Genomic DNA, 12923 nt, shown 5'->3' on the forward strand with positions numbered 1-12923 from the left:
ACAGACAGACATTAGAAATGGCCAAACTATAGTTCCTAGTTTACTACGGAGCGGAACCCCAAAAATGAGTGTTATTTAACTCATAAACACGTGATGTGACGTCACCGCACCCGGCTCGCTAAACGTACGCGATATAAACACATTATTGGGGAGACATCATGTGTGCACCTCTGCTCGCCGCCCGACCAGCGCTGAACGTGTATACTGAGAGCTTGGCTTTATTAGCGTTTTATGAAGACGTTTGCATGTAACGGCATGATGTGTTTATTTAAAATCTCCAACATATTGCGGAATTTTCGGGAGTGACGCGCGTTCGCCCACTTGGAGGAGCTCTATAATTGTACTGATGCGAGTATATGCCCACAACGAGCACCTTCCGCTGGTGTCGGCGAGGACCGCACTAGCTGCTGGCATGGGTGACGGCTTCATGACAGTACCACTCGCGAGTACTCGCCACTGAATTTACAATTGTCATTGAGTAGGAGAGCATAGGTGAGGCTCAGATTATAATCAATATCACAGATATCGTACGTTGACGGCGTCGTATTATAAGCGTATGGTAATGCATCAGCGGCGACGACGCGCGACGCCGGGTAAACAACGCACGTCTCGCGCCCTGACGTATCGCTATAATGCATTCCGACGTCACGTCCGGGGCCACCGCGGGGACTAGCATGGCCACTCTTATAATAATGTCTTTCTTATTTGTTCAATTTTATTTTATCGGCTGCCATATGCATCATGTACTCCTACCGTGTGAAGTAGGAAGGGTACGATTGCTGAAAGTAATTTATTTAGGGCGCGCCTTTCGCTACTGTTACAAGGAAATGTCGGATTGTAATTGAGAACAGTCCCTACATATCGAAGTAATGTACTGAAAACTAGTAGATCTACCTACTATTTATGTTCTATATGAAAGAATATTGAGCAACGAGCGGGAATATTGTCAATCATATGAATAACATGTGATCGTAAAACATTTTCTTTTGAGGCGACTAGATGAAAGGAACCTTTCCTTGGAGCCGCACTCCCTTAGATTGTATCGCGATGTTGTCGAGCTCACATCAGCGAAGTGACGCACTGCTCCGTGCCGGCCCCGCACCGGCCCCGCAGCGGCTCCGCACCGATCCCGCAGCGGTCCCGCATTGACCCCGCTCACCGCATGAGGAACTTCATGGCTGATCATGGGAAAGCTCGGCTAGTTGCACTGCGGCTACGAAGACCACTCCGTGGACTACTCATTGAAGAAGGCGATGATCATCTCGTGGGAAACCGAAGACTGTTGTTGAAGACAACTTCAGCGAGCTTGTTCATGAGTGCGTGAGTTGAGGGTAGCTCGTTACATAAGTACCTCAGAGGCGTTAGATGAAGCGCCAGTTGGGTTAATCATGAGCTAAACAAAAGATTTACATAATTTTCACATTTCCTCGGAATTCCGGACGTGCTCAAAAAAGATTTTTTATTTTTTCTTCTTCATGGTAGTGATTCCACTTGTACCCAAGTAGCTTTAAAATGATATTCCTCCAAGATAGCATGCAGTTGCTTCCGACGACACAGGAAACAGCATAACAAATTCTTTGGGAAAATTATAATATTGAACTCTTGAAAGTTGATTGTTACCTAAATCCTATCTTAATAGCTTTGTTACCTATTTGGTTAATTTCTAAATAAATACAGATGAGTAGCAAATGATCGGCATCTATACTTAAGCAGCTGTGTGAAGTGCAGGACTGCCACTTCTTCACGCGCGGTCATTTCACGCGGGACACAAATACTTCGCTTTCATTATTTCTAAACCTACATCCGAGACTCTTTTAGTTATCTTCAGCGTTATACACTATTATAGTAATCTGTGGTTATCTATACTAATATTATAATGCTGAAGAGTTTGTTTGTTTGTTTGTTTGAACGCGCTAATCTTAGGAACTACTGGTCCGATTTGAAATTTTTTTTCAATGTTAGATAGCCCATTTATCGAGGAAGGCTATAGGCTACTTTTTATCCCGGTTCGGGAAGTAATTCCCACGGGATGCGGGTGAAACCGCTGGCAGAAGCTAGTACTAAATACACCTAGAGAGGTGGATGGCCGCAAGTGTAGTTCCTAGTACTAAGTTGCATTGCATACCTATATTATATCATTTGCAGATTTTAAATATCAAAATCCAGTTAAAAATGTATGCAGTAGTAAATCCACATAGTACAGCGAGTCGATAGCGGAGTCTGCTAGCAACAAGTCGGCGACAGGTGTGTGTGTGCGTGCGGGCTGGCGGCGGCGGCGTGCTGTGCCTGCCTTGTAGCACGTGAGGAGCGCCGAGCACGTCTACCAGGGCACCAAGCACGCGTGCCCACTCGAACCTACTCAACTACATTACAGTTGGCCGGTATTCTTCAATTATACACGTTATTATACCTAGTTGTAACCAATTGGAAAAAAACTTAGACACGCTGATTTTATGTAGGTATGTGGTAAGTAGGTAATGAAAAGTAAACACGTAGGTACCTACCTAAACGGGTCTTTAGATAGGACATGTCTCTGGATAGGGCAGGTTACTGTATGAATAGGGCTCGCTGTGTGCAGCAGCAGCACCGGCAGCGTGCAGCACGGGCGCGGGGCGCGGCGGGCCGGCAGTCGCTTCGCAGCCGCCGCGCGCGACACCCGTGCCGCGCCGCCGCCGCCACGCAACACGACGTGCGACGCTAATCGCTTATCGCGACAACACGCGCGCTCCTCCATAACTACTCACTGTGTTTTTCAAGAGTTTAGGAAAGTTTTCGACCTTGGGTATGTAAGAAGTAAGGTATTTGTTACTTTTTGCAGTATTTGTAATAAGATTTCCCAGAAGTTCTGGAGATCAGAATGCGGGAATTCACATAAAATAAATCTTCGTGCTGCGGTCAATATCGTAAATTAAAAGTAGTATGTCAGTATATCGGTCTGTTCCATATGGGAATAGTCATCGCTTTATGTAAACTGAGTGAGGATGTGCGGGCGGCGCGGCTTGCTGGCTTGCGGGCCCGCGCCGCCACTACTCAACTGTGGCAAAAGTTTGCCTTCTGGTATGTACCTACTGAAACACGTTACACTTATGTATACAATAAGAAGTAAGGTGTCTTGTCCACACACATTTGTCTGCCATATATGTGTCTACGGTAAACTCACCGTACGACCCACGGCGGTCAGTTATTATGGGTTTACCGTGCTGTGAACAATTTGCAAAGACGGTGAATCCGCGGTAAATTCATGATAAGCAAAAGTCCTGCCGTGAAGAAGTGCTCTGTTCATTCGTTATAGTCTAGAGTGTTACCTGATGTCAGGAACATTTGAAGTTATTGCTGAGAGAACAACGAGTGCGCGCAGCACGGCGGCCGCGCCTCACCGCTTTACTTTAACTTTTTACTTCATGTTTACTTATTGTCTTAGTTTTTCGCCCTGGCCAATGACAAAACTTACGCTAACTATTATATAATCTGTGCTTACGCCCTCTAGTTGAAATAAAATAATCTCTAACTCTCCAACAGACTGCAGAGCCCTTTTTTTAACGACTACAAAAATCATCAAATGGCCCCTCCCGCTGTGGGTTAGCAGCGGTGAGGGAGTGTCAGACTTTTACTGAATAAACACCGTCGTGTTCCGTCGTAGGCCTTTTATGTACCAGGGCCGCGGTTTCGAACAATCCCGCAGCCACGGCAGGCCTTGGCCCTGCTAAGCCACGCTGGGGTTGCTGGCATCTCCTTGAGGAGCGCGTGGAACAACGCGCGCCGCCAACACGGGTCCGTTGTCTATATAGACGAAGTAACGATGAACCACCCAAACTCACCGCCCACAGACCCAAACTCTGTAGACTTGAAAGACTGTAGAGCCCTCGTAGCACAATAAATAAGATGGGCCTAGTAACTAGTTATAATGAGATTGCAAGCTGATGGCTAATTACCAGTGGTTCATAAATCTTGAGCAACTTGCGAAATGTCCGTGTTTCCGTGGCGCGCACTTACGCAAATTATTTTAGTGGGCAGTCGGCGAGCCGCCCGCCGCTCCGCCTCTAAAAGCTACGTTTCCGGAAGCCATTCACGTAATTTGCGTAACTATACATAGGTAATGTGAGCACTCTGCGCCCCTGCTGCCCTGACCAGCACCGAAGTGTGTACCGAGTGAGCACACTAAACTCAGACAGACTCTCCTGATCACTACTTAAATACCTATGAAATAAAAACTCGTAACAATTCAAACTACTGGCAAGTTCTAAACCATCTGGAAGTGCTTCTCTTCTAGAACAGTTAGCAAGGAAGTAAGGAAACTCTTTGGTTCGGAGAGGAACCGAACTGAACTATCCCTGAGCTCCCAAACAAATACCTAGCTACATTTGAAATCACCGCTGTAAGCATACCAATATTGACTCCCACATCAATATTTGTATAAGCCCTTGTGTATTTCGATTTATCTGTGAACAATATACCTCTGTTGAAAATATAAAACACACCCGAATAGGCATCACCTGAGCTATCATTTTGATAAGATTGCTTGTAAGTACGAAGAGTGTACTTTCAAACAATAACTCATTTTCCTCATTTCTAAGAAATCTATTTCTTACTTTATGTTTTCGTGGTTTGAGTTAAGCCCGTTTTGACGTGAACATTTTTCATTGCTCATTAGCTACTAGAGGACCCCTGTTAGTAATGGACATGGGTACGAGTAACACTCAGGCAAAGGCCGGCAAGTGTTGCGTGGCAGGAGTTCACATCGGTCAGTCAGCTCAGGCTGGCGTTACTGGAAGTGTATCCGCGCGGCGAGCTGGATCAAGTGCATCGCGCGAGGTGTCGCCCTCAGCCGGCAGTGTCGCGCCGGACAACGTTCAAGAGCGGCTATTATTACTCTATTTACAGTGACTGTCGCTCTCCATTGATTGACTGACAAAGCGACCTCGCGCACCGTGCACATTGACCCATGAACGACCAGGGCAAACCTGCTCAATACCAGGCACGGTGTATGTGAAACAGCGGCAGAGTTACCTACGCGTTTCTACTTGGAACGAGATGTGTTTTTCTGAGTATTAAACAGAAAGAAATAAAACAGGCATAATATAATCACAATCGGCGCTCAACACGAGTTTATTATCATGATCGTAATGTAATCGGAGCCGCGGGCGCGCCAGGTCCGCCGGCCCCTGCCGTGCACCGGACTCGGTTTATTGCTGAACAAACATAGTTTTATGTTGACGGCACACACAGTGCCAACGTGTCTGCCTCACTGCTCGCTGCTCGCTGCTTACGTTCTCGCTGTAAATATAAACAAATGAGGATAGTTACAGGTGGCCGCTCATTAGCGCATAGTTGTGCGCACGTGGCGACGCCTGAGCGTCTCCGCATGTGCCGCCGATGCGATGTCTAGTTATTGAGATGAGTCTGACTCTGCCTCGCAAATAGTGATTTTATAAGTTTTATACAAAATCACTATTTAAATAATTGGAACTCCTATTGAAATCTCTTAAAATGCGAATAGCTACCAGTTGTAAATAACTGATGCGACAAAGGCAATAAACGAACAGCTTGCTAGTCGTAGTCTTACGAAACCCGCAGAACCGGGTACAATTGATGTTTTAGCATACATTACATACATCATAGTTTTTATGATTAGATTGGCTTTAATCTGCCTTATTTATTAAGAAATCAACTTGTACCTACAATATAATATACCTACCTACGTAGGATATGTACATAGACTGAATACGTGGTATAGTATTAGTATCGTAAGCAAACTAAATTCGTTGGCTGCTAAAATATGAGAATTTTCCTCCACGTCGCACCTTCCACTAGGTACCAATTAGCTGCAATATAAATAACAAACACACACAAACATAGTGGCCAGTCGTCGGTTATTTTGGTAACAGATTCGGGTGACGAATGTGAGAATGTGACAGTCATTGCGGAACCTTCACACCTCTTGATGAACGTGTGAACAAGCGCCTCCGTCCCTCCACGGCGTCACACCGTCCGGTCACTAATCTGTGAGACAACGCACAAATCATCTCCTATCGCTGGTTCAAGCAAGCTATTTAGCATTGCTTGGCGATTGTTACAAGCACAGAAATCAAGTACTTAGGTGTTGCCGATGTGGGCAGCGTTGTATTCTGTTATGAAGTTCAGTTCACACATACTCCAGTGATCAGCCGAAGCTATTAACATAATCAGGTGTCGCAGCACGTCGCCTCGTGTCGCCGCCCTCGTCTCACATTATGTAACTTAACGAATTTACATTCATTGCATATTTAGATTAAGATTGTGCAAAAAAATGTTCATATAAATTACATAAAAATAAAATACGTTGGCCAGGATACCTTAATCTAGAACTGTTCTAGCTAGATATCAATGAGTGTGAGCATCTAAACGTTGTAAACGCTGCAGCCAGCTGCCGCAGGAACTTCGGGCATATGTATTGTAGTGTATGCAGGTACATGTGCATCATTGTATAGGTTATGTCATTATTATGACGCCTCGTGCGCATACGTCACTCGGTTATAAATACCGGATCGAGCGGTGGGGAGTCAGTCGTTGTCAGACTGTCGACCTGTGTGGTGGTGCGTTGGCGAGTCGATTAACATAATAAAATGAGCGTACAATACATTGGCGACGAGGATAAAACCGTGAGTGTTTGGACCAACAGTTACCTATTATCTAATTTTTATAATTTTGAACTACCTATTAGTTCTGTGATCCAGAAAAATATTTGATATACAAGGTTATACTAAATAATTTGTCCTATTCATGCCTATACCAAATTAATGTATGCTAAATAAGCTTTGATAACAAGTAACCTCTGACCGATGTTAATATTCAATCATATTAAAAAGAGCAAAAGGAAAGAAGGAAGGGAAGAGAGTAGAATGACAAAGTATACATAACTTTTATGTTCATGTATGTATCACCCGAATTGCAAACAAATTTTAACCTTTTTACGTAATTCTTTGTTTAAGTTTACCTTGCTACAATTCTAATGGAAGTAGCAATATTTATTGCAGGTGTTAATATTTATCAAATGAGTAATTTATAATACAAAATCATTACTTGGTGATCAGTTTACTCATTCTTAAACCTGCATCAAAGTTTATTCAATAATAGGCATTTATTGGAAGCAATATAAAGTTGCTGGTTGTTGAATTGTCGTCAAGACGATTTTAGCAGTGGTGGGATTTCCTAGAGGATATAATACAATAACCTATTTGCCTTATAATCAATTGTGTTTAATAATTGTTGTGCTTGCATGCCAACAAGGCGGAATGTACACGGATCTTATTATGTTGTTTACAATCCTATTTTGTAAGTGCCTGCATTCTAAGCAAATAAAGACCTATTCTATTCCAAAAATCTACTGGTCATTAAATTGACAGCTTGACAGTTGGCAGTAGTCTATATCTACTGGTCATTAAATTGACAGCTTGACAGTTAACGGTAGTGAACGTCTACTGGTCATTCAATTGACTGTACACGCATAAATTATCTGGCGATAGTTGTCAACTACTGCAACAACTAAATAGTAAATCTTGATAATTTTTATATTTTCTGTGCCCGGTGATTTGGATCATAAAAAGCTTCCAAACTTAACTTCTCAGAGTCTAGTCAACAACTTATACCTGCTATATTGTTCTGGTACTTAACTAACTTAATTCAAGTGCTTGCAATATAGAGGATATTACAAGAACAAACTGGTGGGTTATATACTCAACGGTTCTACAAATGACAAACATGTGCTAGGTATCTAGTTTAACAAACAGCACATTGAGGGACCGTAGTAGGTTGGCCATGTATGTTGAAGAACTCGCCCAGCTATACTGGTATGTATTCACCTATGCACAACATCCAAGTCCACCAACACCTCTAGTGGGTTGCCTACCCATAATAGTGTTAATTATAACAGTTGCTCAGTCACCCTAGGTATAATTTCAATACTTTTACTTTATTTTGCTGTATTAAAGAGGTTGTTATACAACAGAGATATTCCAGAAGATACAGAACAGTAGAACAGCATACAAGCAGCAATACTAGCTGGAAAATGTGGATCAAAATTTTGGTATCCAATAGATAGAATCTTTGGTAAACATGCTAGCTCACAATTGTAATTTCAGTACTTTAGGTTGATATAAAACTCTTAGATCAAAAGAATATGGAACTAAGCATTGGAGCAATCTGTGATTTATTTGACAATGCTACTTTATCTACCCAACTGCCTCGTTGGTCTAGCTGTCGCAAGCGCTTATGAGAGTGAAGGAACAGTGAGTGCACTTGTGTCTGCGCAAATGCTTGTGCACTATAATATGACCTGCGCAGTTGGCTAATCCCCTTACGTGAGTACAGCCGCCGTAGCCGATAATCGGCTAGGAGGACATCATCATCATTTACCCAACTGGGCCTTCTCATCTGTGACAAAAAATCTTTTAAGGATGATACCTGGAAGGAGTTCCAATGTAGATATTTACTCTGGGAACTGTCTAATGATGATTAGCTCATGGATGATTGTTGCAATCAAGTTCTCAAAAGTTGATGATTGCGTGTGCTTTTAAAACCTTCAAGATTCAGGCTTGAATGAATTTTAATTGGTATCTTAGCCTCTTTTTTATTGATTTACATTGGTGTTTACAAATAGTTTAACAAAGTGGCCCTCATTATAATATTGTTATTTGCAAATTATGTTTTACAGTATTGCAGTACCAATAAGCAGTATAAGTACATTGAGAGTTGTGGAAGAATATGCTTCCATAGGGGCGAATAACATAACCATATATGAACATATATGAAATAGAATCCATTTATTGATCTCAAGTTAATAAATCATCACATTAATATATTCTTGAAGTGCACACCTACTTGTAATATAAAGTTGTGTAATTTCCTCAACCCATCCCATAAGATAAGATCCATATGGGTGGTGGGATGGATATCTATTAACAAAATAATGTCTTGTGTCCATAGCGTTAGGGTTAATAATAATTGATCTTAGAACACCAATCTTAGGTTACCGTAAGACAATTGGACTCGCACGAGAGGTAAAGAACTTTATCACTATTTACATTTATCGACATTTATTACTCTTTTGTGCTAATTAAACTACACAGTTGCGTCGACATTTGGTTAATAATAACTAAAATATTAGAAGGCAGTACTCCTTGATACGGCACGTATTGTGAGGAGGTTTCTGTCTCTGGGACCCTAACCACCGGTACCTTGGACCCTGTGCCCGATATCGGTGGTAACCTATTTTTTTATATTTTTAAATGTTTTTATTTTTATATTTAATATTTAAAAATGTAAATTATATGTTCTAAATAAATAAATGACCACTAAAATATTATTAAGTTCCTAAGTCCTACTGCAAAATATAATCTGAGTAAGTGTTCCTTAAAGTATAGGAAGTAAAATTGCCCTTAGTCACCAAATCGTTTAAAAATTTACTGGGGTGCTGTCCCTATAAAAGATAATAATATTTTTATATTCTGGTTGTCTAACTGAAACAACGTAGATAAAGTCAGCTGCAATAAAGGGTAAGCGCTTTTGAACGAAACTATAAACATACTTATGCAGCCAACTATACTTACATAAAAAAAAAAAAAAAATATTACGTTACCTATACGCGGTCATGAAATTGGAAAAGCGTAAAATATTAAAAATGGAAGCAGCACAAAGCTGATCATCAAATTGATGAGGTCAAGTATGACATGAGAGCAGCATAGCTGCTCATGAAATTGAGATATAGAATTAGAATCCCACATTTATCTATGTGTAGACAGATGTTTTAGAAAGGTTAGCGGTTGTTTTGCAAAAGGAAAATTGCATCGACTAGAAAACTGTTTGTGAGCTGCTGTCACCTTGTTGAAAGGAAGAAGAGCATGAGTTGAGGGTCAGGGACTCTTCTATTTTATGGTGATGCAGAATGTCACAGCTTCAAAATATATAGTGCAAAGTTAGTGACACCTGTTAAAGTGCGTTCGTTGCATAATATGGTTCTAATTAGTTAAAATCTGATTCGTAATGTTACTTTACACCTTCGTTATAATCAATATGTAACCATGATACTAAAAAGCTTACCATCAAAGCATAATAATTCTTTGACTACTTAAATTTTTGAAAACCACATTAGGAAAAGCAAACAAACATTACAGAACGCAATGTCCGGTGATAATAGTGTTCTTGGATGCCTAACCGAAATATAAGTATTCCTATCGCACTATTATATGCAGTAAGGTATTCATATGTTGGGTGTTGAATGCTAAGAAGCTTACAGTTTCTTGACTAGATATTGGACATACATTGATGTAGGGTATTTAAAGCCTATATCAGAATTTCAGCGAGTGTACTAGCAGAAACGTGCAAAGTACCAGCGCTGATCAATAGGGTTGAAGACCAGATTGTTTGTTACATTGCTGAGATAATGATAGGCTTTGATATTCCACTCTCAAATTAAAAACTACATATTACCAAAATTAGTTGAGTTAGCATTCTCTTGCTTACAAGGCACACAAAGTACTTAACTCGTACATAGAACTACAATTTAAACCATTAAATTGGTGACAAAATATGTGATCGCCATTAAATTGGAGACAAAGTATGTGGTCACCATTAAATGGGTGACAAAGTATGGAGTCACCATTAAATTGGAGACAAAGTATGTGGTCACCATTAAATGGGTGACAAAGTATGGAGTCACCATTAAATTGGAGACAAAGTATGTGGTCACCATTAAATGGGTGACAAAGTATATGGTCATCATCAAATTGGAAACAGTCCATCTAGGTCACCATTCAATTGGGACGATCTTATGTGATTACTTTCCTCGTACGGCTCGTACGGTTTTGAATGAGTGAAAAGCATTGATGAGGTACCCTAATGCCGATCTTTTACCTTGGAACAATGCATTCTGTATCAGTTTTAAGTGAAGTCGAACCAAGCAAGATGAGTGCTCATTATCTGAAGGTACAGCAATATTTGAGACTTGCTTGATTTCACATGGACTGATTGGCGGGATGTCTGCCAAATGGACGGATCATCTCTAGTGTAGATATAATACAGGGCCGGAACAGCGGCTACAAAACCTGAAGTTAAACTTGCCGGCCTGATATCACTGCTACGAATTTGTCTTGTTGAGCCTGAAGCAGATGCTGGTATGTTACCGTCTGCAAAGGGACGGATTTTTATTTTTGTTTATTTCACAAGGGAAGGGATGTAGTGTCCTGCAGTATCACCGATATCTGTCGTCTCCTTAAATGGAAAGGGAAATGAAATGGAAACGGAACAAAGTAAATCAGTTTGATGGCAGTGTGATCGGGATCTGATAGCGTGGTTTTGTTGTGCTGCAGGTGTTTGATAGATCTTTAAGAAATTACCAAAATATTTATGAGTTTGATTGTTGGACTTTTTGAAACAAGGTTAAAATCAAAACAACAAGGGAGAGATGTAGTGTATGCAGGTACATGTGCATCATTGTATAGGTTATGTCATTATTATGACGCCTCGTGCGCATACGTCACTCGGTTATAAATACCGGATCGAGCGGTGGGGAGTCAGTGGCACTCCACTTCTGACTCTCGTCGTGTACGGACGTGTCGCTCTGCGCTCGCCCGTTTACGACTTTTGTCTTTGTTACGCCCGACGTAACGCTCACCGTAGTCGCTCTGCCGACTACAAATATATCAATCTAAAGCTGCTTTTTTCAAAGCGGCGGACGATTATCCTGTTTCTAAAACGTTTGTGTCAAGTAAATTCACTTGACCCCTTCTGGGTAAAAGCCACAGTTTCGTGGTTCTCGGTTGAAACCATACGGTGCCAACGAAGCCGAGAGGGTGTTGACCCAATCACACCCGCCGAACCCCTTCAGGGCAAGGCAGTCAATTGGACGGGAGCTCGGATTTCGGCCTTGGGGGATCTCCTAGTCGTGCCTTGCATCTGGTTTGCTTTCACAGCTACACACCTGGTGTCGGTTGGGTATCTCTATACCCTTCGCACTAGACTGGCTAGGGCCCGTTCGCACAATAAGACTGGCGAACGGTTTACAAGCTTAGGGCTCACCAATAGGTACTCACCTCCCTGCCTATACCCGGCAGGGAGGGTTACACATCCCCGGGCCCATCCACCCGGGGAGATAGGAGATAGGTTGTTAGGTTTTTATAATTAGGCCCCCACCTCTTTTAGCTCGGTAGCCCTCTTCCCTCACGGGAAAATGACTACCGAAGTAATTAAGTTCTTCTTTGAGGTCCTCCTCAAGGACCAAGACATCGTCGCCAAATATGGCGACATTATTAGTAACCTTGATATCAAGGACCCGCGCCTAGCGCGCTATTGTGTTATAGATAACGGCTCAACAAAGGAGGCCGGCGCAGCTGTGCCGCGCCCCATTGTCGAGCCTATAATTGTCTCTTCGGGGAAAACCGCCGCATTAGCGGAAACGGTAATCCCCAATACAATGGTCGATGCCCAGCTGCACTCGACCATTGTTTCTAATCCCATTGTCTCACAGACAATGGAAATAACTCAGGCGAGTGCACCTGCGTCAAACGTCGACGCCGAATGCATGGACACCTCGTCCTCCCGCTCTGCCTCACCCGTCCCTGAGGATGCTCAACCCTCCGAGCCCTCTGACTCCTCTTCCTCCGATGAAGACTTCACCGTCGTACTGGGAGGTAAGAGGAAAAAGAACAAAAACAACGACAAGGCGCGCAAGACCATCGCCCTTGCCGCATCTCCTCTCCCTAGCCCGCCCGCTGTGTCTACAGCATCCCCCGCCCCGTCACCCTCGACCTCGCAGGTCGCTTCCTCCCAAGGTGCCGCTAAGCCCAAAAGCGCACCTAAAAGCAAACCTCCGCCGCCTGTATACTTACAGGACAAGGCGAAATGGACCGAAGTGTCCAAGCTGTGTGTTGATCGTAAGATCAACTACAGAT

General features: G+C 42.5%; 1 protein-coding gene across 4 annotated transcripts in view; it reads left to right on the plus strand.

The window, feature by feature from the left end:
* Nucleotides 1-2630: 2630 nt before the first annotated feature.
* Nucleotides 2631-12923, plus strand: part of LOC124637385 (calcitonin gene-related peptide type 1 receptor) — a 54890-nt gene continuing 44597 nt past the window's right edge. For 2 of the 4 annotated variants that reach the window (XM_047173808.1, XM_047173811.1), the window contains exon 1: nucleotides 2631-2782. The gene's annotated coding sequence lies outside the window, so the exon portion shown is untranslated. Of the gene's footprint in view, nucleotides 2799-12923 lie in introns of all 4 variants that reach the window. The other 2 variants (XM_047173810.1, XM_047173809.1) reach the window with 2 other exon arrangements.

This window comes from Helicoverpa zea, chromosome 16 (assembly GCF_022581195.2).
Source record: "Helicoverpa zea isolate HzStark_Cry1AcR chromosome 16, ilHelZeax1.1, whole genome shotgun sequence".
Lineage (NCBI taxonomy): Eukaryota > Metazoa > Arthropoda > Insecta > Lepidoptera > Noctuidae > Helicoverpa > Helicoverpa zea.